This window comes from Coenobita brevimanus, chromosome 46 (genome assembly GCF_032717465.1).
Source record: "Coenobita brevimanus isolate Jiangsu-jjx chromosome 46, ASM3271746v2, whole genome shotgun sequence".
NCBI lineage: Eukaryota > Metazoa > Arthropoda > Malacostraca > Decapoda > Coenobitidae > Coenobita > Coenobita brevimanus.
Window position 1 is genome coordinate 14276848 of NC_136999.1, and position 24649 is coordinate 14301496.

General features: G+C 40.5%; 1 non-coding gene across 1 annotated transcript; it reads right to left on the bottom strand.

Annotated features, from left to right (window-relative positions):
• Window positions 1-24217: 24217 nt before the first annotated feature.
• LOC145398863 (5S ribosomal RNA) lies at window positions 24218-24336 on the bottom strand. The gene has a single exon (XR_013897196.1). It is a non-coding gene; the product is annotated as a 5S ribosomal RNA (ribosomal RNA).
• Window positions 24337-24649: the final 313 nt, after the last annotated feature.

Consider the following 24649-nt stretch of genomic DNA (forward strand, 5'->3'; position numbering starts at 1 on the left):
AGTCAACGACATAACCCAACCTCATCCCCCTTCCCTTCACCAGCCATGATCCCTCGCACTCCCCTACTCCCCCCTTCCCCCTACATCGCGCCATTCGTGGGTGAACTTGTCCACTGTTTCTGAACCACAACTCGGCCTGTATTATCTTTCATGCTACAGGACAAGTTACTTTATATAACTTATACTTTATAAATAGTACAGTGCACAGCTCATTACACCAATCACAAATATTTATTAAACTGTATCATAGCATATTACAATGGCCACATAATAATAAAATACAGATGAGGCTTGGCGATTCGAAAAATTGTCGGGCATGTACACACGAACACACACACGCGCGCTGTTGGCACGTTAGCCATATCGCGCGACCAGGTGGTCCAGTCGGAAATCTTGCCGACTGTACATATACTGTATATATATATTTGCCTTAATGACCAGGGGCTTGTGCCCTAGTGGTCTATAGGCAAAAAAAAAAAATAATAAGACCGTCGTTCCTTTTCATCGTTGCTGGTTAGTGCCCGAGTTCTCACCCACCCCCCCACCCTCTTTTTTTCACCCTCGTGTATTAAGTCATCATATACGTTCAGGAACTAAATTGGTAATATTTACCCCTTATCCTTCTTGTACTGAATAATGAGACCGTCGCTCCTTTTCATCGTTGCAGACGAGAGGTGTGGAGGGCCGTGGCTCGCATTCCAAGGATTCAAGCGCTCTAGCCGCGGCCTAACCTCTAACACATTAACCCCTTAACTGCGGGGCGTCACTTTCGTGACGCTCGGCTACAATGGATCATAACGTGGGGCGTCACTTTTGTGATTCTGTGTTATTTTGAATTATCCCGGGCTCTCAAGTGGTGGCTTGTATCATATATCAGTACTGCCAATGTCCAACACTAGTCAGCACTCCAAATCTCATCTGTACTCCCATCCATTGTTGACATTTTAGCTATTTTACCCCCTTCCTGACTCCCCTCCCTACCTGCCCTCCATTACCCTCTCCTCTCACCTCCCACGCCGCGCTGCGCTACGGAAATTTCCCCCTTCTCTTTTCCACAGATTTCATCCATTGAAATAAGCCCTATGCCCTATATTTTTACCCAGTAATATATACCAAAAAAAAAAAAGGTAAGTGATAGTGTTATACTCCAGAAATTGCCTAATTATCACCTGACAACACCTCATGTGCATTCATTCGCTACATTACCACGGTAATTTCCCCTTTGATTTATGCCTTGTAATCGATGTCTGTAATAAAAATATATATCAGAAAGGAAGGGAGAATCCTAATTGACATTTACATTCACCTGGAACTACCTATTTCTTTATTTATTGCCGAGATTTTCTACCTATAAAAAATTAGCATGTAAGTTAGCAGCAGTAAGCCTAAAGTGTCATTGTCAACCCTTCCCTTCTCAGATAATTTACCCCCTTCGTGACTCTCCTCCCTACCTGCCCTCCATTACCCTCTCCTCTCACCTCCCACGCCGCGCTGCGCTACGGAAATTTCCCCCTTCTTTTTCCACAGATTTCATCCATTGAAATAAGCCCTATGCCCAATATTTTTACCCAATAATATATACCAAAAAAAAAACAGGTAAGTGATAGTGTTATACTCCAGAAATTGCCTAATTATCACCTGACAAAACCTCACGTGCATTCATTCGCTACATTACCACGGTAATTTCCCCTTTGATTTGTGCCTTGTAATCGATGTCTGTAATAAAAATATATATCGGAAAGGAAGGGAGAATCCTAATTGACATTTACATTCACCTGGAACTACCTATTTCTTTATTTATTGCCGAGATTTTCTACCTACAAAAAATTAGCCTGTAAGTTAGCAGCAGTCAGCCTAAAGTGTCATTGTCAACCCTTCCCTTCTCAGATAAGCCGCGGCATTTAGTTCCTTGTCCTCCACTGCAGAGACAACATGTCGCACTCGCGCCCCGCCATTCCTGCCGCTTCTGTGCCCATTGCAAAGGGCCCCATGACCTCTACCCCCAAGAAAAGTGTTGAGGCAAGCAGGAAAGGCCTCAGTGACTCTGCAGTGGCACGAGAACTTGCTGAATTGTCGATGATAATAATGGACAGCGATTTTGACGATTCCGGTGAATCGTGTGATGAGCCGGGTGAAGTTATCGCGCCAGAAACAGTGACAACAAGTGCTCCTACCAGTGAATCTGTGTCTAGCTCCAGGGGAAAGGAGCCTTTAGTACAGGAAGGAAAAGAATTTGGGAAGGGAGTGAAAAGGCGGCGTGTTAGCCCCAGAACAATGCCCCCACGTGACCCAGCCCGCCATGAGTCACGAGAGCATTCACCTCCCTGTTCCCCAAGCCCCGCTTTACTCATCTCGTCATCATCGTCGGCTGAGTTATCTCCGGAGTCTTCGTCGTCGGAGTCACCACCAGCATCAACAGTGAAGGCCGGCCGTAGAGGTAGAGGTAGATATAAGAGAGTGAGAAGTAGTGTAGCTAGTAGGGTAAGGGCTGCTAGTGCTGTACGGCAACCTAGGGTCAGTGCGAGTGACCTTGACCGAGATAAGCCTCCCTCTCAGCCAACCTCCACCACCACCACCACCACCATCCCTCCACCGCCACGCCAGGGAATCCTGGACGCCTTCGCGTGGACGGAAGGGTCAGATTTTGTCCCCGAAAACCTGGTTTTCGATGAGAGCTCGTCAGGAGTTCAGCCTGCCTTCACTATGGACGAAAATGCTGAGTGTGTCGACTACCTTTTGGCCTTCCTAGATGACGAAGTCATGCAGCACATATGTGATGAGACCAGCAGGTTCGAATCACAACGTGCTGCTAGTGGTACAGGTGCAGCCAAGATGCAACAGTGGACCATGCTGGGAGTGCAGGAGCTGTATGTGTTCTTTGCCCTCATACTTCTTATGCCACACTCCAAGAAGCATGAGTTGGAAGAATACTGGTCCATGGACCCCTTACTACCCTCACTGACCTTCAACAAGTACATGGCCAGAGATCGCTTCCGGAACATCATGGGAAACCTGCACTTTGCCGATAATGATGTATCTTCCCAAACCGACCCACTCTGGAAGATCCGGGAGATTCTGAACAGAATGAAGGATAAGTTCATGTCATTCTTCCACCCATTTCAGAAGGCTGTCATTGATGAGTCCTTGGTTCTGTTCAGAGGACGTCTTCAGTTTGTCCAGTACATTCCAAGCAAACGCCATCACTTTGGAATTAAGTTCTTTGTACTGTGCGACTGTAAGACGGGGTACATCCTTGACTTCGTCATATATTCAGCCAGCACTGTCGATCTCGATAAAACACACCCCCTTGGCTTCTCAGGCTGTGTAGTGAAAGTGCTCCTAGAAAAGTATTTTGGTGGGAATCATGTGCTGTATACAGACAACTACTATACAGCACCGAAACTTGCCAAATACCTTTCTGAGCACGGCATTGGCTCCTGCGGCACTGTGAAAAGTAATTGTGCCAACTTCCCCAAATTCCCAGAGGCGGGAAACTCGCAGCGAGGAGACGTGCACCTACGCAAGTCTGAGAAGATGCTGGCAATACGGTGGCATGACAAGAGAGTCGTGCACATGCTCACCACCGTACATAAGGGGTAGATGAGAGACAGTGGGAAGGTCGACCGTAGGACAGGCGAACCTGTGATGAAACCTGATGCTGTGTTGGACTATAATATAAACATGCGGCTGGTGGACAAGTCCGACATGATGATTGGTGAGATCGACTGCCTCAGGAAGACTACTAGGTGGTACAGGAAAGTTTTTCTGCATCTCATAGATATGACGATGCTGAACGCCTTCATCCTGTACAAGATGAAGGTAAAGCCACCCAAGTCCTTCTCCCTGAGGTTGTTCGCCAGGACTTGTGTCCAGCAGCTGCTGGAAAAATATGGTAAGGTGCAAGCAGCAACTCCAAGGCGCCATCCAGTTACACTTCCCGACCGACTTGAGCAGAGGGCGTATATGGATCGGCACAGACTTGAGCTAATGCCTGCCACAGGGAAAAGGAAGGCTGCGATTTGCAGGTGTCAGGTATGTGCGCATACCACACGCCGCACACCTGAGCATAAACGCACCTCTTGGCAGTGCGCTGAATGCCAGGTTCCCCTCTGTATAACCTGCTTCTTCGATTATCACAGCCAGAAGCAGTTTAACAGTGCAAGTGTGGAAGCAGAATTATTTGGAAATAATGTGTAAATAATGTGTAAATAATGTGTAAATAGCAGGTGAAAGCAATGGATGTTCAGTTCATATGATTGAACAGTGTATTATAGTTTTATCTTACTGAAAGTGACAGTGAATAACATACTGTAAGTAAAACAGAAGGGTAAATATTGAAAATAGAATAGAAAATGTAAATAGTAATGTAAGTAATTAGTAATATAAGAATATGAGTACAAATAATTTGTTATAACAGTGAGAGTGAATCCGTGGCTCTCTACGTATTTTACTGACTGAAAAATAGAATGACTTCAGTGACAATAAAATAATACGACTGAAGGAAACTTATGGAGAAAGACTCCAGATATATATAAGTGTGATATAGTAATAGAAATATAAAGTGTGAGGGGTTTTATGAATAATAAATGACAGAGTGCCTAGAGCGAACTAGCGCAAGTGCGGCGATCAGACGCGCTCGTAATTTCCATTGCTTTCACACTGTTTTTTTTTTAGTATGGATCCCAAACTACTTGAAAATGGTAGAATAGTGTTTATAGTGTTTGTATCTGGCTGTGGTAATCATAAAACGGGTTGTCGGGAAGTGTAAAGTGGAGACTTAGTTACCCTACTTCAGAGGTCTCCACAAGTCCTACGGAAACAGACGAAGGCTCAACAATCATTCCAGGAGAAAGCTGAAGGTATGTGCTATAAGCATATATAATTTTATTATTCTAGGACTAATAACTGATTTTTAGCAAATATTTTTTGAGAGTCTGTCGGAGCCCAAATAACCCCGCGGGACACGCAAGTAATTGGTAAACAACCCCGCGGTGTAGGGATTAAATCCCCCCCCCCTTTAGTTCATGGAATCAAAGTGATATCGGCTGGTCCATTTGTCCATTTGATTACGGTCCATGTGATTACTGATCATATTGATTATTGTGTCTAGTTTATATAAGAGTCTTCAGTTGTTGTGCATTTAGTCTTAGAGAATATTCTTTGGTGATAATCTTTAGGTTCCTTCCCGACAAGTCCGTCAGAGACCATGGGACTATATCCATGTGTATCAGTATTCTTGGAATATTAATCTAGTGTGTAAAAATTCATATTTCTGGAGTTATGCTGTAAATCCTGATTATTGAATATTAATTTAGTCTTGTAAAGATTCTTATTTCCTGTGATATAGATCCTTATTATATTCTGTTTGGTATCATGCACAGTTTGAAGAGTAATTTGTATCTCAGTTCTTAATGCTTAGCAAATCTTGGGTTAAGTCATATCGAGTTTTTGAATTATTTCTATCCTCCACGGAGGGGTTCAGGCAAGGTTGAATGGCCTGCAAGGTGTGCTAATATCTATCTGCTCACACACTCTCTAAAAGATCACCCTACCCCATTTCCCATAATTTCTGAAATTTATGATCATTACACTGGTGTCATTCATTGGTGACTAATTGTTTACATTACACTGGTGGCCAAATTTTTCCGGCGCTACATTGGAAGTATCTGAATTCTGATCATTACACTGGTGACTAGTTCTCAGCAGCATAATGGTGGTGGATCAAATATTCTCGTTAATACGTTGGTGGCTAAAGCGGTGGGATAAGATACTGTTATGAAATAGAATCCCTCAACAGTACACTGGTGGCCCATTTAATCTCGCGATACTTCTAGAGTTAATGATCCTGGAGGACCAGCAAAATTATGCTTCAACGAGAACAGAATGAATACCGAAATGGAAACGCAACTTGTATATTTTGTGGCTTGGTCTAGTGGAAGGAGGAGAAAGGTGGAAGATGAGTTGTTGATGGAACTTAGGGGTCATATGTCAAGAAAAACGAGTGTAGCTCAGTGGACCATGATAGCCAAGCCGTTACATTCTTCCCCCTCAAAACAAAACAATCCACACACATCACGCCATCGTATAGTGGAAGTGTTGATGGACGGAGGTGTGTACGTGTTTCGAGGATATGTTCACGGGGAAGAGGATGCAGGGAGCCGCGGGACAGGTGAGGCCCTGTTGTGGAGGAGAAGAATGGCCCTTGAGACTTCTAGAGGGGGCCTTTGAGCCTGATCCGGTGGATGAAAAGTTTCCTCCCCGTGAGAGATGCCCTCCCCAGAGACTTATTGAGAAGTGTTGAGTGTTAAGCTGGTTATGGCAGTATTAAGTTAAGAGACAGATAGGGAAATGTGTGTGGGTCGGACTGTCTGACTATTGACTGTGAGTTCATAGGAGTTTGGGTTATGGGCGCAGCCCATTTCAGTGGAAATTTTAGATTGCTTTAATTCGAGGGGCAGTGTGCATCTATCTCTCAACTTAGTCAACACGGTCTCGGGTGAAACAGTGACTTCAGGACCTGACAGGCGCTCGTCAGTTATTAGGTGGAGAGGTGGAGGCATAAGATTGAATGGATGAGAACGTGAATGCGATTAGTCCGTATGTTGTATGAATGGGAAGCACCCCTAGGACGATCCTGGCAGCGAGAATACGGGTCTGTCCAGGTGAGACGACCATGTTGTCACCCAGGCAAGAGGTTGGCTGGGGCACATTTCTTCACTGAATTTCGAATGTTTATCGTGACAGAGAAAAGACCCCCTGGGGTACATGATTATTCTTGTGGGCCAACAGGTGTCACTTATTGGAGTCGTGTTCACGGTCAAATTTGGTAAGTCTGTCCCGTCCACACACACATCCCTAGGAAATGTAGCTGAATGATCTGAATGTTGAATTCCGATTTTTTTTTTTTTTTTTCCGGAGGAAGGACCCACGTAGAGCCATAATTTTAAGTATTAGTGTACGTTAGTATAAGCTAGGATTGTAAGTGTAATCTTAAGCTTAAATATTGTAAGTATAGCTCATGATTTAACCGTTAAGTTCCGTATTTAAGTCTAGTCTTCGTTGATAATCATAATTTGAACATGATTTTGCTATTCGTAGTGCTAAGTCGAGTTTTGATGTGAATAGGGCTAGTGTTTATACATTATGAACCAGCTGTTTCAACAAAGACGTATAACTGCGGAAATTTTAGCAGAGATTAAAAGTCGCGAATGTCTTCCTTTATATTCTGATCTAGAGATTTACCTGCCGAAGTTGATAGGTTCCCTTTTTGAACTATGCAGTGTGAATTGAGAATGTCTGAAGTAAGAATAGTGAAGATTGTCATTTGTGAAGCGCGAAATTCATGTTACTGAGTCGGGATTAGTCATATATACGGTACGTATGTAACCGACTTGCAGGGCCGGATTAACCATGAGGCACCTGAGGTATGGCCTCAGGGCCCCAGACTCTAAGGGGGCCCCAGATTCTAGGGATAAATATATTTAACTATATATGCCATCAAATTTTGATGATATCATTGAAGAATTTTCTAGAAAAAGCTAGAAAAGTGTTTAAGTTACCAATAGTTGTGGACTTTTTTTTAATAAACAACAGTAACAAATAATTTACTTATTTTTTGTTCTTGTTAGTTACATACAGATTTAGGGTTTGTTGAATTTTGATATCATTAAAGAATTTTCTAGAAAGGAAGAAAAGTGTTTAAGTTACCAAAAGTTGTGGAGTTTGGTTTTTGAGTAAACAAGAGTAACAACCAATATATTTATTTTTTGTTCTTGTTACAGTACATACACATTTAAGGGTGGGGGCCCCCAAGCTGATCTGTGCCTCAGGTCCCAATTAAACTTAATCCGGACCTGCCGACTTGGATAATAAAACTGTTCGAATTCCTAATTAATTTGGTTTCATTGTGATTAAAGCTCCTGTACGCTTATTACAAAAAATTTTAAACATCGTAAGTCATTTTTCTACATACGTTGAGTTAAACGTGTCTCTCGTTTGGAGATCGAGTAGAGTCAAAATATTACAAAGTAATCAGTTAAAGTTTTAACCTTTTCCTGAACACTGTCTGGTTTAGTATAAAAGAAGGGGTCTTGGAGAAACTTCGTAGCTTCTTGTAGTGTGTTTTGTAGATCAGTTATACATATATTAGAATCGTGGACGAGCGGTTGTTATACGTGAGTAGTTTTGAAAGTAGATAATCTTCGTTCCCTTTTGTCATGCAATGACAGGAGAGGTAAAGATTAGTATGGGACTATTATTTATTTGTCTTGGAAATATTAACAAAGTCCCTCGCACACGAGTGAATTATAAAGTAGAGCCCCGTTAGCTACCTCCCTGTCTCGTTCTATCTTTCTCTGCCACCCTCTCGCCCCTGTTGCTAGCCTCCTTCTCCCTACTACCTGCCGGTTGTGTGGCTTACCCCTTTCTGAGCTGTGATTGCTACATTCTCGCTGATACACTACCTATCTCATACCCTGGCTTGGTGCTTCTATCTATCTGTCTATCTATATCTATCTGTCTATGAGTTGTATTATTATAATATGGAGTCCTGACATCATTCAGTCACGCGAACTGGCGGTCCTCTGACGGCAATCATCATTGACATATGCTAATCTATTAATACATAACATCGATTATAATATTGTACAGATATAATATTCATGATAATATTATAATGATCCAGTAATATTCCATTTTTAATAAGTTGCATACATAACTGAACAAATGCATTATGGTGAAATTGGTTATTGTATGATATATTGTAAGATGTGTATGTATAACAGACATACGCATATAACTGTGCAATGGTAATATTGCTAGGTCATTACATTACATATGGAGTTATCCCTTTAGTAATGCCCAATATTTCACCTAACTTGTGTGATGATTCTGGTAATACAGATTTGTAGTAACACTGTATGAATTGTTACATAATTGTATTGTAACTGTTACATATCGTTTGTAGTTACATGACTGTAGCAAGTGTAACAATTCTTGTAACACTGTAGTAATATTGTAGTAATACATAATTGTAACATTTGTTACGGAACAGAGAAAGATAATGTACACATTAAGTGAGAATACTAATAATCAATACTGTCCCGTAAAGGTCCAGGTTCAAAACAAAAGAGTTAGGTAAAATTACAAGTTAAAGTTTAATGCTCAAACTAACAACAAAACATTCAGGACTCATAAGGATAATGTAATGGCAAAAACAGGTTAAATATATGGTTAACTGCAATAGCCTCTATTAACATGAAATTAGCAAGAGTAAATTTACCTAAGTCAGCCCTGATAAAATGAAAATACACTGGGTAATGCTCAGTTAATGCAAGATAAATTATTACAGATACAAAATAATATTAAAACTGGCTGACAAAATGAATCCTACATAAATTACAAAAAACCTCACTAGGCCTACAAATCAACACCTTATGCTATACAGTACAAGGAAAAAATGCAATAACAGTTATACTCAAATTACACAGCTGCTAGATGGTTGGAGACTTCCGGAGCACTCACAATAATAATAACTGTACAGGGGAGGACAGAGATGTGAACAAAATGAGGAGTAGATCTAAATGGCAATTAATGTAGAGACTGAGCTCATTTTATAGGGGCCGGCAGAGCTTGATACAACTTGTAAGAAGGACGCGCAAATGAAGCCATGGGGACAAAGAGTTGACAATCCCACTCTGAACAACAGAAAGAACGACTTGCTCTACTATAACGGTAGAAGGGGGGGACTGAGGCAGAACACGCTCGTGATCAAACATGCAGCATACTGTGCGTTAAAATTACACAAAGGATGATGAAATCATAGGCTATGTAACACCTCCCCACAAAGAAAAAAGAAATTTACAAAGGAAATTTCTTATTACTCTAAAACAATCTGTAAACCTACTTATGTACCTAGCCTTTCCGATCTTGTCTATGCAATCTTCCACGCGAGGGAGAGGGTAAGTGTCTGTTTTCGTTATCTGATTAACACGTCTGTAGTCGATGCAAAGCCGCTGTGACCCACCTGGATTAGGGACCAGAGTGACAGGAGAACTCCACTCGCTCTGACAGGGCTCAATCATCTTGTGGTCCAACAGGTAGCCAAGCTCCTTCTGGATGAGAGGAACTTTCACTGGGTTCACACGGTAAGGAGGCATTTTAATTGGCTTTGCGTCTCCAACATCGACATCATGCATCAACACAGTGGTTCTTCCTGGAGTGGCACGGAACACTTGCGGGTACTCCTGCAGTAATGCCGAAAACTCCTGCCTTTCCTCGGGAGGTAGATGAGAAAGCTTAGTCTGGAGATCATTCATGATATCAGGATTCTTCCCCAAACTATCACTCAGGCTCATACTGCATGGGAGAGCTTCACTTGCAGACTCGGGTGGAACAGCTACAGTGCAGACTGGATTATTTTCGTCCCGCCTGTGATATAACTTTAGCATGTTGATGTGACAAAGTTGCTTGTTCTTTCTACGATCTGGTGTGGCGATGACATAGTTGACATCACTGAGTTTCTTCTCCACGAAATAAGGACCACTAAACTTGGCTTGAAGAGGTTGCCCATGAACTGATAGCAGAATCAAAACCTGATCTCCTGGCCGAAAGTGACGTAACCTGGACTTCTTATCATACCAAGTCTTCATCTTCTCCTGAGCACCTCCTAAATTCTCTCTCGCCAGCTGTAAAGCAGTGGACAGCCGTTCTTTGAACTTCATCACATACTCCAGCAGGTTGACGTCATCTTCCTCCGAAAGCCAGCATTCCTTGAGTAGCTTAAGGGGTCCTCTTACTTCATGGCCAAACAGTAGTTCAAAAGGTGAGAAGCCCAGTGATTCATTTGGAGATTCTCTTGCGGCAAACACAACGAATGGAAGACCTTTATCCCAGTCTTTCTGATGTTCCAAACAGTATTTCTTGAGCATCGATTTGAGTGTTTGATGATATCTCTCCAACGCTCCTTGGGTCTGGGGATGGTAAGCTGAAGACGTGATCTGGGTGATGCCCAACTCTTTCAGAGACTGCTTGAAAACATTTGACATGAAATTACTTCCCCGGTCTGACTGTACCTCCTTGGGCAGACCAAACTTTGTGAAGAACCCTAGCATTTCCTTAACCACGTTCTTTGCTGAGATATTTCTAAGTGGAATGGCTTCAGGATAACTAGTAGCCATATCAATCAGGGTCAACACATAAGAAAATCCTGAAGAAGTCTTAGGAAGAGGGCCCACAATATCCACCAACAGACGGGTGAATGGCGCCTAAAAAGAAGGAATGGGAACTAGAGGTGCAACCTTTTCGGTCTAATTACACTTCCCCACAACTTGACATGTGTGACAAGACTTACAATACCAGGAAACATCCCTGAAGATACCTGGCCAGTAGAAGTGTTTCAAAATGCGTGCCACAGTCTTCCTCACTCCAAGGTGTCCTGCCAAACTGGAATCATGAGCCACTCTAATGATATCCTGCCCACAAACACGAGGGATGACAACTTGATGTACAACCTCCCATTCACAGTCGGCTGATGCTGTTGGGGGTCTCCACTTCCTCATAAGTACTCCTGACTTTATATAATAACAAGTAGAAGCACCAGCTGACTCTTCCTCACTGCAAGCAGAGTTAGCTAGACCTTTCAACTCAGGGTCAGCAACCTGCAACTCAACCAACTCTTGACGAGACAAATTATCAACACTACGGGGTACTGCCTCATCTGGTGAGTGGTCCAAATTTGCAAGAAAAGTGTCAGCTAGGATAACATCATTATCATCATTATCCTCAAAATCACCAGTAACTTTAGACTTAGCCCTAGTGACAGCACATGCAGGGAACACATCAGGGACATCACAATCCCGGGTCACAGCCACTGGCTCACTAGACAACTGAGGAGCTGGACACACTTGACTTCCACCAATATCATTTCCAAGTAAGAAAGTTACACCTGACATTGGGAGTGTCTCGACCAACCCAACCATAACGGAACCATTAACAAAACCAGACTCTAAATTCACTCTGCACAGAGGGACAGAGAAGTAATTATTCCCTACACCTTGTAAGATTACAGTTTCATCAGAGGAATTAACATTAGAGCCTAGAACACTGGTCAGCATAAGGGATTGGCAAGCACCTGTATCACGATATATTTTAAATGATTTCCTGTCATTACTGTCCAGAGGACTGACAAAACCATCAGACAGGAAATTAGCACATGAACTCTTGAGAGTGTCACCCACGTTACTGCTCAAAAGAGGAGCTCCATCATGAGAATTTAAGTTACCCCTCAAACCAGGTTCAATTAACTCAGTTAAAGAATTCTGGGAACTCTCAAGAGTGGACACTAGACCAATTGACTGAATATTTAAAGACTCCTTTTTGTTCACATCACGCTGTCTCCTGAAACATTTCTTCGTAGTATGACTAAGTTTACTACAATAAGTACATTTACTTTTCTGAAATCTAGAGGTGAAGCCGGTATTTACTTCCTGAGAAACATCATCTTTATTCTCTTTCCTGTTACCTGTACGCTGAGTAGAGGCAACGTACTTACTCTCAGCTTTCCCTTTTTCTCTAGAATATCTCTTGTGAGTGAGAACATATTCATCAGCTAAAACTGCAGCATCAGACAAATTATCTATTCTTTTCTCATCAAGATATAGGCTTACATCTTTACTAATACACTTTTTGAAGTCCTCCAGCAAAATCATCTGCTTAAATTTGTCAAAATCAGAATCCACATTCTAAGAATTTAACCACTGCTCTAACAGATCTTCTTTGATTTTTGCATACTCAACATGGGATTGCTTATCTTCCTTATAAGTTGTCCTAAATTTTACTCTATGAGCTTCAGGAACAAGCTCATAGGCCTTAAGAATCAAGCTCTTGACTACATCATAATTATCAGATTGATCCTGAGGGAAAGATGCATAAGTTACTTGAGCTTTACCGGTGAGAACAGTTTGAAGGAGTACTGGCCAATACTTTTTGGGCCAATTAAAACCTGTAGCTACCCTCTCAAACAACTGAAAATACTTTGTTAAATCAGATTCATTAAAAGGAGGGACAAGTTTAACATTTTTAGCCACATCAAAATCATCAGAGCTAGATGATCCAGTTCCACCTTGTTTCATGCGATACTCATGGTCTGCCTGAATCCTAGCAAGTTCAACTTGTGCGTGAAACTCAGCCTCCTTAACACAAGCCTCCTTAGCCTGAGACTCAGCCTCCTTAGCACGTGCTTGAAATTCAGCTTCCTTCACACGAGCCTCCCGCAGGGCTAGCTGTAACTTAGCTAATTCAATCTGCATTTGCTCATTTGGAGGAGTTACATTAAACAAGCTTTCATTAATCATGTCAACAATTTGATCTTTAGAATGATGAGAGCGAACAGCAATTCCCAATTGTTGAGCAACAAGCTTAAGTTCATTCTTTGTTCTGTTTTCTACATCACACACTGTTTGCACATTTGACAAAAAATCTTTGGCTTCATCAAGGGTAGTAATAGTAGACATCATGAATAAGTAACAGTCACAAAATATCAAGCAATATCCTTATGATATCCTGAATATCCTGATATGAGGTCGCCAAATTTGTTACGGAACAGAGAAAGATAATGTTCACATTAAATGAGAATACTAATAATCACTACTGTCCCGTAAAGGTCCAGGTTCAAAACAAAAGAGTTAGGTAAAATTACAAGTTAAAGTTTAATGCTCAAACTAACAACAAAACATTCAGGACTCATAAGTATAATGTAATGGCAAAAACAGGTTAAATATATGGTTAACTGCAATAGCCTCTATTAACATGAAATTAGCAAGAGTAAATTTACTTAAGTCAGCCCTGATAAAATGAAAATACACTGGGTAATGCTCAGTTAATGCAAGATAAATTATTACAGATACAAAATAATATTAAAACTGGCTGACAAAATGAATCCTACATAAATTACAAAAAACCTCACTAGGCCTACAAATCAACACCTTATGCTATACAGTACAAGGAAAAAAATGCAATAACAGTTATACTCAAATTACACAGCTGCTAGATGGTTGGAGACTTCCGGAGCACTCACAATAATAATAACTGAACAGGGGAGGACAGAGATGTGAACAAAATGAGGAGTAGATCTAAGTGGCAATTAATGTAGAGACTGAGCTCATTATATAGGGGCCGGCAGAGCCTGATACAACTTGTAAGAAGGACGTGCAAATGAAGCCATGGGGACAAAGAGTTGACAATCCCGCTCTGAACAACAGAAAGAACGACTTACTCTACTATAACGGTAGAAGGGGGGGACTGAGGCAGAACACGCTCGTGATCGAACATGCGCATACTGTGCGTTAAAATTACACAAAGGATGATGAAATCATAGGCTATGTAACACATTGTATGAATTGTTACATAATACTGTAGTAACATTGTGGTAATGCATAACTGTAACATTGTATGGACTGTTACATAATATTGTAGTAACACTGTAGTAATACCTGTAACATTGTATGAATTGTTACATAATTGTATTGTAATTGTTACATATCGTTTGTAGTTACATAATTGTAGCAAGTGTAACATAATGCAATCGTTTGTCGTTACATAATTGTAGCAAGTGTAACATAATGCAATCGTTTGTCGTTACATAATTGTACTAATTGCAGTCCTGACATCGCTAATCCGGTCATGCTGCGGTCGATGACAGTAGTGATGTGTCTTGCCACTGGCTCGTGGAGAACAACAATTTGCTTTTTGTTTCACTTATAGAAGGAGTTTATGTGGTATTTTGGCATTTGTAGTAACACACCGATTTTCATTTGCTTGCTATGTGATCTTACCGTTTTTTTTTTTTTTTTTTTTTTGTATGTATTGATTTTCTATAGTTTGGTTTTCTTCGTTTGTCTACGCTTTTTCGGTGTTGTCCGAGGTTGCATAATTGCTGGCCAATTCCTTTGGGACCTTCTTTTAAGGTTTAGTTTCTATTGCATAGATATTACTAAAGATGATATTATATAGACCCATATTTTTTTATTTTATATAAAAATATATATATACACTATATACAGTATTAACTATATACACTGACTTGTTCACTTGTACCTATCGTGGGCAATGTATGTGTCAGCACTGTGTGGAAATCTTTGTCTTCACGATTGTATGGAAGATGTTCATTCCTGCTAACGTCATTTGTGTTGGACTTTTTTTTTTTTTTTTTTTTTTTTTTTGGTAACTTAATTTGTCTGTTTCCACTAGGTGGCTTTAATTAATAAATAGTTAATACAGTTCTTATAATCGTTCACTGAGTAATTGTGGTAGTATTTTTTCTTTATTACTTTGTGGATGTAATAATGTTTAGTTGTATGTATGAAACACGTACTGTATGTAGGTATAAATGGTAACACTCGTTGGCAGTAAATAAATGCTATGGTAAATGAATGACTATATACAGTGTAGAATATTTACTGTTGGTGCAAGTATTTAATGACTGAATTGTGAAGATAATTGAAGTAGGTATATGTATGTAAGTTGTAACTATACGGCACGTTTTATATGTCTGTGCAGAAGTTTTTTGTCTATCACTGTGTTTTGTATAAATGAAGTAACTATGTAACTCACTAGTTTTTACCGTGGTGGGAATGGTGTGAGTGGTGGTGTCACACACGAGTTGATTGATGTGGGGTCGTCTCGGCAAACACGCATGGTGACGTTGAGCTCCCACACTGGTAGCGGTGGTGAGTAAATGAGTAACGATGAGTAACTTGAGTGAAGATGAGTGAGTAAGATAAGTTGTGAATATGGGCCTGGTATTTGCCGCGTCGTCTTGACCTCAGTGAACCTGTGTCAGCGGTGGAGGTAGGTGGAGATAGGGGGCGAATGGAGATAAGGGCGGTGGTCTGGTGGTTGTTGCTGTGTTCTTGCTTTTCGTTTGCTTGTTTTGTTTTTCTTTCTCAATTTATTCTCTGTCCTTTTTTCTTGTGATTCACTCGTTGTGTGATGAAGACTGCCGCTACTTGTAGGTGCGTGTAGAAGATTATAGAGATGTCTTGCAGACTTGTTACTCGAAGTTAATCATAGATGGTTGTAGTTCATTGGTTCGTCGTAGAAATTGGAAGATTGTTTGTATCAATATTTTGTTAAACTACTGGCAAGGCGTCGTGTGACCTCTTCACCTCTACATCAGCGTGATGATCGGGGAGACGGAGGGGAAGTTGGAGAGAAAACTGTCAGAAGCTGGTTGTAAGTAGAGTACCTATATACCGGGAGAGTAGCAACCCATGGGGTACCGGACGCTCAACTGATGGCCGCCATTTTCCTGCCAAATACGCGCGCCGCCTGACTGAGACTCGGGCGCAGGCATTCCATTAGCATTAGTTCATTTTTTTTGTTGCTGAGAGTGGGCGTGATGCGGGGCTGTTCTGCCTATGGGTGTGCTAATCGACCGGAGAAAGGCTTTAAAATGTTCACATCTCCATCTGATCCAGAAAGAAGGAAATTATGGAGGAATAAAGTCAATCGTCTGGGGTGGGAACCAACTTCTAAATCAGTCTTATGTGAGGTATGGTATGCTTAATAAATGTTTTCATGTAATATGCTGGGAGTTTGTTCCTCTCTGCCGTAGAAATAAATGAACTGTCGGTGTAAGAGGGAACCACTAAAGTAGATAAGAGTATCAGGACGGGTTAATTATTGAGAATGAATCTGCGCAAGAAGTGATGACCCACAAATTCACGTTTTTTTCATACTGTGTTGACATTAGTTGTTTATGGTTATTTATGCATATCTTGCATATGTATTATTATACTTCCTGTTCATATGAGTGCATTGTGTTACTTGTGTATTATGCCTACATGGAAAAAAAGTATTATTCACAAAATAATAGTGTGCACTTCATACCAAGGTAGCCTACCATTATACTATCCTACTTTTATACTATCGTATGCTACTGTTCATATGTGTATGACATTTACCTTTCGTGTCTTTATTATCACATGTCTTGTGTTTTTACGCATATTCTTACGTGCATTATCCGTACAGAATCTTTTGATGTGTATTATACATGTACTCTTATTATTTCGTGTGTTGTGACAATACGTGGAACGTGCATCGTGTTTTTTTTTTCGTGTGCTACTGTATACGTGTACTACGTGCATTTTATGTACTGTATATTATGTGGACGTGTACCTAGTGACTCTTCAGTCGACCGTCTATGAATGTTACAAGTTTCTAAGGGGTCCAGTATAACATACAGTTTACCCGAGAGTACCTATATAGATACTCTAGTTTACTTCTAATGTTCTTTGGTTACTTAGAAGCTGTAACACTTTTTCACGTGAGTCTGAAGTCAGCATAATAACTTTCACAGATGAAGGTCAGCAGGACTTGTCAGTGACAGAGTGTGATTCTTTGTACAGCTTTATAGGCTACTGTGTTCACAGTGTAAAAAAACACGGAGACCACCTGTGACGAGTGCCTGGGAGATGTAATATCATCACCCCATCAGACAGCTCATAAAGCAGCAGACCTCACTTTACTCAAGGAATGCAAAAAAGGAGGACTTATAACGTATATGAGATGCTGCATAAAGTCGAGCTGATGTTCAGGAAAGGTCAGTGTGATTTGACAGGAAAGGATAACATTAAGAAAACCCTGATGAATGAAGCAGTAAACCTAACCAAAAATTATGATATTCCTACCAGTCACAACCTCAAAAACAAACTTCTAAGCAAGTTTATCAATCCTCGCTTGCATTTCTACTGCAAAATGATTAATGAAGAAGAAAAAAGAAACACAGAAGAAAATACAGAACTCAGTAAAAGTGTAGCCATGAGGAAACTTGTACAGGATGTAATCAAGTCCTGTCCCTCAACAGGTTACTGCTATAATATAGTATATTGTTAAATATTCCCATATAAACATTGATTGTAAGCATCCTACTTCTCATTCATCTTCTCTTATATTATGCTTTCGTCAGTATTTATAGCAACTATCACCAGCTGGAGAGAGAGAGAGAGAGAGAGAGAGAGAGAACAGAAGGTCGCCGGGCAGGGAGTCAGTGCGCACCGAGCGTTTGGCAGGAAAATGGCGTCCTATCGGGGAGTTGTCGCTACTCTCAGTATATAGGTACTCTAGTTGTAAGTTGTTGGTTGTAAGAAGTATTGTTTGTTTTCTATCGTGATAAATGTAGACTCACTGTACACTCGTAGACTCGTAGTCTTGTAGACTCGTAGGGTCGGAGGCTTGTAGACTCGAGACTCGTAGGCTTGTAGCTTGTATTTTGTAGGAATTCACTGTAGAACTGAAGATGAGGTTCGTACTTCTGCTTCCACCATTTCTTGTAGATACTTTGTAGCTTCTTGTAGTGTGTTTTGTAGATCAGTTATACATACATTAGACTTGTGGACGAGCGGTTGTTATACGTGAGTAGTTTTGAAAGTAGATAATCTTCGTACCCTTATGTCATGTAATGACAGGAGAGGTAAAGATTAGTATGGGACTATTTTTTATTTGTCTTGGAAATATTAACAAAGTCCCTTACACTCGAGTAAATTATAAAGTAGAGTCCCGTTAGCTACCTCCCTGTCTCGCTCTATATTTCTCTGCCACCCCGCTGTTACCTCGCCACTGTTACTTCTCTCTCGCTCTCTCTGTACAACCTTTAGCTATGATCGCCAGCCCCCTTCTCCCTGCTACCTGCCGGTTGTGTGGCTTGCCCCCTTCTGAGCTCTGATTGCTACATTCTCGCTGATACACTACCTATCTCATACCCTAGCTTGGTGATTCTATCTATCTATTTATCTATCTATCTGTCTCTCTATCTATGAGTTGTATTATTATAATATAGAGTCCTGACAGGGGGAGCCGAGCCAGAACAATAAGACCGTCGCTCCTTTTCACTGTTGCTGGTTAGTGCCCGAGCTCTCACCCCACCTTTTTTTCTCCCTCGTGTATTAAGTCATCATATACATTCGTGAATTAAATCAGTAATATTTTCCCGTGATCCTTCTTGTGCTGAATATTGAGACTGTCTCTCCTTTTCATAATTGCAAACGAGAGTTGTTGAGGGCCGTGGCTCGCATTCCAAGGATTCAAGCGTTCTAGCCGCGGCCTAACCTCTAACACATTAAATCCCCCCCCCCCCGTTTAGTTCATGGAATCAAAGTGATATCGGCTGGTCCATTTGTCCATTTGATTACGGTCCATGTGATTACTGATCATATTTATTATTGTGTCTAGTTTATATAAGAGTCTTCAGTTGTTGTGCATTTAGTCTTAGAGAATATTCTTTGGTGATAATCTTTAGGTTCCTTCCCGACAAGTCCGTCAGAGACCATGGGACTATATCCATGTGTATCAGTATTCTTGTAATATTAATCTAGTGTGTAAAGATACATATTTCTGGAGTTATACTGTAAATCCTCATAATTGAATATTAATTTAGTTTTGTAAAGATTTTCATTTCCGGTGATATAGATCCTCGTTATATTTTGTTTTATATCATTCGCAGTTTGAAGAGTAGTTTGTATCTCAGTTCTTAATGCTTAGTAAATCTTGGGTTAATTAATATCGAGTGTTTGAATTTTTGCTATTCTCCAAGGAGTGGTTCAGACGAAGTTGAGTGGCCCGCAAGGTGTGCTAATATCTATCTGCTCACACACTCTCCAAAAGATCATGCTACCCCATTTTCCATAATTTCTAAAATTTCTGATCATTATACTGGTGTCATTCATTGGTGACTAATTGTCTACATTACACTGGTGGCCAAATTTTTCTGGCGCTACACTGGAGGTATCTGAATTCTGATAATTACACTGGTGACTAGTTCTCAGCAGCATACTGATGGTGGATCAAAAATTGCCGTTAATACAATACCAGAGAAACATGATGCAGGACAGAACAACTACCACCCAATCTTCCTTCTAGAAATCCCTGGCAAACTCCTCAAGAAAACCATTTGCAAAACACTTCTAATATACTTAAAGACCAACAGCCTACAGTCTGCCGGTCAATATGGCTCCCGACCACGATGAGACACCACAACAGCGATGATACTCACGTATGAGACCGTTGTGTAGGCCTTGTCAAGGGGACAGTACTGCACCCAGAGACATTAGTAATACCTTCTATGAATCATTACCTTTCGGTCTCAGATACAAATTCTTGTACCTAGGACTACCGACAGTCACAGAGAAACTGCTCTCTGATTTCATTTCTGACAGGACAGCCAGACAAAGACTACAAGGCACGTTACGATGCGTCATTACATTAGACCAGCATTTCTTAACCGGGGTTCCCCGGAACCCTAGGGTTCCGTGAGAGGTCGCTAGGGGTTCCGAGAGAAATAGTGATCAATAGACTAATCATATGTAAATACATTTTTGAGTCATTTATGTGTTTAATTTCAGATTCGTAATTTTACAATACACGTACGGCATATTCTTGGAAAATTCTTGGGTATTATCTTGAAGTCTTAACCTTTTATATCATTTAAAAGTATAATAATTTTAGGGAATATACTTAGCGACGTCTTTACGGCGTCAGTGTGAAACCGCCTTTAGTGGTCAGTAGAAAGGAGCTATATGTGACGGATTCGTGTCTCATCACGTGACTCACTCGAGTACAGGACACATGCACGGCCTCCATCAGTCCCGTATGTACTTCCTGACCTGTTGGTACAGTCCTTCATTCACCCACGTTATTTAGTAATGTTACCCATCGTTTAGGGATTTTATATGAATTTTACAGTTTAAGTACGTATATACCTGTATATTGTTCTTTATGAGAAGTTTGTGTGTGTGTTTCTCTCTCTCTCTCTCTCTCTCTCTCTCTCTCTCTCTCTCTCAAAATTAGTTCTTCTGTTTGCCTTAATTTGCTTCAGTTTTATTTGTTTAAGTTATATTTACCAAGTTATTGTAGTACTACTAGTAGTTAATATCTGTTTTCATTCTGTTTACATGTGTTATATATGATACTGGTTATTTATGTTTATGTTTTTGTGAATGAAAACCTCCATATGAGGTCTCTTGTACAGGCAGTGTCATTTCATTTACTTATGTTTATTTATTGATTTTTTTTTTTTTGCATTGTCAATAAACTTGAGATAAACGCAAGTTATTTTTGCTGAAACCAGTTATCAGAATATATATATACATATATATATATATATATATATATATATATATATATATATATATATATATATTAACCCGCCCCATCCCGACCACTTTTCCACCACTGACTCCCCCCAATCCCACCCATTTTTTGAAAAAAAAATTTGGGGCTCAAACCTCCGCTTTTTGGTGAGAAACATCGAAAATTCATAGAGAAATCACTCACCTGAGGTTTAAAATACTCAATACAGGAAGGAGTACCTCCTTACCTTATAGGGTTTTCTAACAGGCTGGCACTAAAGAAAACGAGTTCTATGGGAGGATAACTATTTCACACCACTCATAAACGGTATTTATTTATTTACTTGGTACGAATTTATATGTAGTACGAGAGTATATTGGTTTTCAAGCAGTAAAATAGGCATTATAAGCATTGTTTCACTCACTAACTCATCACCATACCTGACCCTTATTTGCCACATTACCTGATCATCATTTCTGACTGTCTCTTCCTCTAATGCTATGTAAAGTTTGTCCTCCACATTGTCATCGATTGGGGAATCACTCTGGCCCTGAATTTCGTACCGTTGCATGACATGGCTTTACTGCCAAGGTCACTGATAACAGGTGAATTGCTGAGACAATGGCGTGCAGGGGGGGGAGGAGGTCATGCTGGGTAAGGCACTGTCCCTGCCTGGCATCTTGTAGAGGAAGGTGTCACGTGTATACGTACCAAAAATCACTTGCGAAAATTGAAAATTATGCAAATTAGGGACCTTGCAGTTGATTCGCGTTTATGTACATCGACGGGATTGGTAGTGACAAAACGTGTGGACGTTAAAGAACGTCGATGGGATGCTGCGGGTTAATAATGATATATAATAATTTTTATGTAAGGGTTCCCTGAGACATGAAATTTATTTCAAGGGTTCCGTAAGAGTTAAAAGGTTGAGGAACGCTGCATTAGACAGTATCATGCCACAAGGAAGCGATCTTTCCCAGACCTTGTACTCTGTCTCTACATGAGACATCACCCCCTGTGAACCTACCACCTGCTGCAACATCATCTACTTAGATGACATCGCACAAATCATAACATATCCAGGCCACTCCAAGGCAATGATGGCAGCTAAGAGTGCCCGTCAAATAGAATGAATAAACAAATTTAAGAAAGGATGGAAAAATTTGACAAATAAAAAACTTACTATCGACCCTATTGCCTCAAAACGTCTTGATAATGTCATTATAGAGACAGATCTTTTCCCTATAAGATGAGCAGGAAGTGTCCTTGATTTTACAATTACAAGTAGTGGAATAGTCAAACATATGAAAAAGAAAATTGCAAAAGGGAAAAAAATCCTATCAACACTATACTATTAGAAGGATCTCCCACAAAAACAGGAAATACACCAGGCCGATGCCTACTTTTAATGGTCCGGGAGTATCCCCCTAATTCTCCTACACCTCCAAAACACTTGCTCCCCAAAGATTGTTTAACAAAGCATTGTGCTCTGCACACAAGGAACACTATCCATAATAAGATCTGAAAAGAGCTGTTACACACTTAAAGCAAAAATACACCCTTGAACATCATACTCCAAACCAGAACCAGCAAACTGGGAGGATCTGGAGGAACTCCAGTGCCCGATATAAGAGCAGTTATACGAAAATGTTTGTGAAAAGGAACAAGCCAAGTTCCCGAGCTCACTTTAAAGAGCCTGAGGAGAAATATTTGATTCAGTAATTACATAAGAGGCAGTAAAACTATAACGGAAAAAATATGAAAAAAGACAACCACAGAAAGCCCTTCATTTTGGCGACTAAATGGTGCCAAAATAACCTCGCCAAACCCAGTTTTGCTAAATCTGAGGGCTTAATGCTGCCAAAAGTGTCCATCTGTCACCGATCCTTGACAGCTCTGCATTACTGTAGTCTAAATTTCAAATCCACGAATGAGCTGTGGAACTGACAGTTACTTTTTTATGTTGCAAATTGAATACTTTGTTCTAAAATTACTTAGAGCTAAGGATAAATTAAGAATATTATAAGTGGTGAAATCAGTCTATTACCTGCCTCGTAATTCGTTATGTAAAATAAGCAACGTAAAATTATTATGTCCTCACCCCACACTGCCACAGGCTTCAACAACAGTAGTTCAGTACAGGAAGGACGTTGCCCAGTAAGTTGTTCTTCCTATGGTCAGCCTTAAGGTGTACAGTACACATGATCAGCTGAAGCGAAAATAAACACTGGCTCCCTAAAGTTCACTGTTTTTATTTTCGAAATAATTCCACTTAATGCTTTCCAACTTCTCTTCACTGTTCTCGCAAGCACTGGAGCTATACACACTTCACTACTGCTATCACACTTAATGCTTGACAACATTTTACTGTTATTACACTTCATGCTTCCTAACACTTCACTTATTACACAAGTACAGACAGTAATTACACTTAATGCCTGCCAGCAACTCTTCACAAACTTCACTAACAGCATTGCACTTCCCTTAAACTGTCCTGAAACCCGACTAAACTCAAAACAGTCTCTACCTCATCCATATATAAGCTTGCATTATTCTCGAAATTTCTACATTTTCCACATTTCTGGTGTATTCTAGAGCAAGAGCACAGTTACCAACTCAGACACATCAAAACATGCTAGAGTTGTCTCACATTACATAACACTCTCAATCATTAACCATACGAACTTAAACTACATAATTTAACAAGCAATCACTTAAATAAAACATTATAGAGAAAAAGAGCACAAAAATCAATGCATAACTTACGAAATAACTATGCTTACAAACAGCAGGCTAACTGGCAACTCTGACTCCTACCGGAACTAGCTGCCGAAAACTTTAGGAAACGTCGAGAAAAATCTCGGCTACCTAACTGGCAAATCTCGCTTCTTAACATTATGTTAATCTTGTTGTACACTGTGTGTTGCTGGAAAATTTTTTCCAGTGATCATAACATTCTAACACCAGTAATCTTTCATTCATTCATTCATTGCCAGACGCCATGTATCCCAAATGGGGTGGCCAAGGGCTTAGAGTTAATTGTTTTACAGGGAGGGGCACTAATCCTCCACCAACCCCACTTGACACGTAGGGATGCCAACAGCATCTGGTGTTCCCAGGCGGTCACCCATCCAAGTACTAACCAGACCCAACGTTGCTTAACTTCGCTGATCGGATGGGAAGCGGTGTACTCAACGTGGTATGGCCGCACGAATATTTACATTGTAGCCTATGTTTTCATGGCAGTCTCACTCACCACCACTACCCCACCTCATCCCAACTAATTCTTTTTTCCACGTCTCTGATTATTTTACTCTTCTCCCAAACACACATTCAATCTTCCATATAACTGTAACCTCCAGCGCACTCAAACCATTAATTCAACAACATCTGTGTTCTGAACCATAATATTCAGCCTCAGTCTCACCTACCAGTTTCCTCAACACGCCCATTTCATAACCCACACTGACTTTTCCATACCGCGATGCAGGTCACGTGGTCAACAAGCGCGTTCTTATTATTTCTT